The 2,113-nt window shown below is 38.9% G+C and overlaps 1 long non-coding RNA gene across 1 annotated transcript in view; it reads left to right on the forward strand.

Moving 5' to 3' along the window:
• LOC116100867 overlaps window positions 1-1,713 on the forward strand; it is a 20,011-nt gene extending 18,298 nt beyond the window's left edge. Inside the window, exon 3 of the long non-coding RNA XR_004122699.1 lies at window positions 1,677-1,713. This is a non-coding gene — a long non-coding RNA (uncharacterized LOC116100867). The remainder of the gene's footprint in view (window positions 1-1,676) is intronic.
• Window positions 1,714-2,113: the final 400 nt, after the last annotated feature.

Here is a 2,113-nt window from a genome sequence, read left to right on the forward strand (position 1 = left end):
TAGTTGAGTAGTATTCCATTGTGTAAATGAACCACATTTTCTGTATCCATTCTTCTGTCATGGGACATGTGAGTTGTTTCCATCTTCTGGCTATCACAAATAAGACCACTGCATAGCAGACAGCACTGCTACTGCATAGCAGACTACACTGCCACTGCACACCAGACAGCACTGCCCCCTGCACACCAGACAGCACTGCCCCTGCACACCAGAACAGAACTCCAATGTTTCATGCTCTAAGGTCAAGAATTGATAAAAGGCCCTGGATTTTTATCTCTTATTTTAAGTCCAGCAGAAACTTGAACTTGCCTCTGAAGTAGCCACAGTGTCTGGTCCCAAATCAGGAGCACCAAGTCTTACTGAAAAGATACTTGTTTACCTCTTCTTTAGTTATTACTAAAAATCAAATTGTACTTAAACACCTCATATTTCTTTGTAAATATTAACTTACATACAGTATCAAAACCCTTCTAGGAAATCTTCTAGGGAGGCACAAATCTCTGAACAGTTTTATTCTGTCCCTTCCCTTCGTAATACTGGTGTCTTTTGATTCATCCTCTGTGGTCCTTCTTTACCCTCGTGCTTACTCCTGGACCAAGAAATACTGTATATATATGGTCGCAACTGCTAGTCCTTATTTTATTTCAGGTCCATTTACTTCACTTTGTTATTAGTGATTGACTTGCATAGTAATACCTTACTATTGAAGGAACACTTGGAATATAAGTCTTGACAGGGAGCAACTTTCTGTTGCCACAAGAGAAGATGGATGGGAATGGTGTGAGGCTGCATTCTCGTTACTTTATCCATGGTGACCTGTGCACCGCAGACTTTTAGAAAGAATAGGTTATGGTTGCTCATTATGTGACATCTGTAAAAAACCTCAGTGCTCTCTCTTTATGTTGAAAAAGAAAATGCATGCTGAATTTGGGCAGTTCCATCATTCTGGGCAACTACTTCACCCCATTGTTTCCAGACGGCTGGGATGAAGTAGTGTGACTTCATCTTGTTTATCACACTCAATTTTAAAAGTTTGAATCTTAACAATAACAAGGATAAGATATCTGGGGACTATGCCCAGTTGGGGCAGCACTGGTACTCAATGTCCAAGGGCAGCAACAATGTAGTGGCAATGATTTCTGGTATGCAGTGGCAGTGTTATGTGCTATGCAGAAACAGTCCTGTTTGCTATGCAGTGGCAGTGTTGTTTGCAGTGCAGTGGCAGTGCCATCCACTGTGCAGTGTCAGTCCTGTCTGGTATGTAGTGGCAGTGCTGTCTGCTGTGCAGTGGCAGTGTTATCTGGCATGCAGGGGTAGCGCTGTCTGGTATGCAGTAGCAGTACCATCTAGTATTACTGATACCTTTAGGATGCTAATGCCAAGGCCCTGTGGCTTAGACTATTTTAATTATGTGTAATTATCTGTTCCCTGTCTGAGTTCAACAGGTACAAGTACAGCTTAAGTGAGCAGTTGCTCCTGGGTCTCATGCTGTTATAATCCAGACAAGCCAATCTCATTAGAGGCTTAGATGGAGAAGGAGCTGCCTCTCAAACCCACACACATTCAAAGTTGTTCATGAAATCTAATTTTTTAAAAGTATTTTTAAAAAATATCTATTTATAGTCTATGTGTATAGGTTTAACTTACATTTATGTATGTGTACCACATGTGTGCAGTGCCCGTCGAAGCCAGGACACTAAGAGAGTATGGAAATTATGGATGGTTGAGCTGACACATGGGTGCTGGAAACCAAACCTGAGTATTCTATAAAAATAGTAAGTACTTTTTTTTTTACTCTTCAGCCCCTAGTTATGAATTCCTAAAGAACTGCTTCTTTAAGGGTAGTGGCAAAAGTCATATATATATTTTAAACTTTTATTGCATTATGATGAGAAAAGTTACATGATTTCAATTTATCTGAATTTAACATTTAAAAACATATTTTAATTAAATAGAATTAAATCACATTCTTGTTTTCCTTTTGTACCCCCACTCCTCCCACAGGTCCCCCCTTCAATACCTACAACAACTTTTTGTCATATTCCTTAAAATTTATAAAATATTATAACAATAAAAATAAGTATTATAAAAGTATTTGATATAAAACAACAAT

The sequence above is a fragment of the Mastomys coucha genome, unplaced genomic scaffold (assembly GCF_008632895.1).
Source record: "Mastomys coucha isolate ucsf_1 unplaced genomic scaffold, UCSF_Mcou_1 pScaffold21, whole genome shotgun sequence".
Taxonomy (NCBI): domain Eukaryota; kingdom Metazoa; phylum Chordata; class Mammalia; order Rodentia; family Muridae; genus Mastomys; species Mastomys coucha.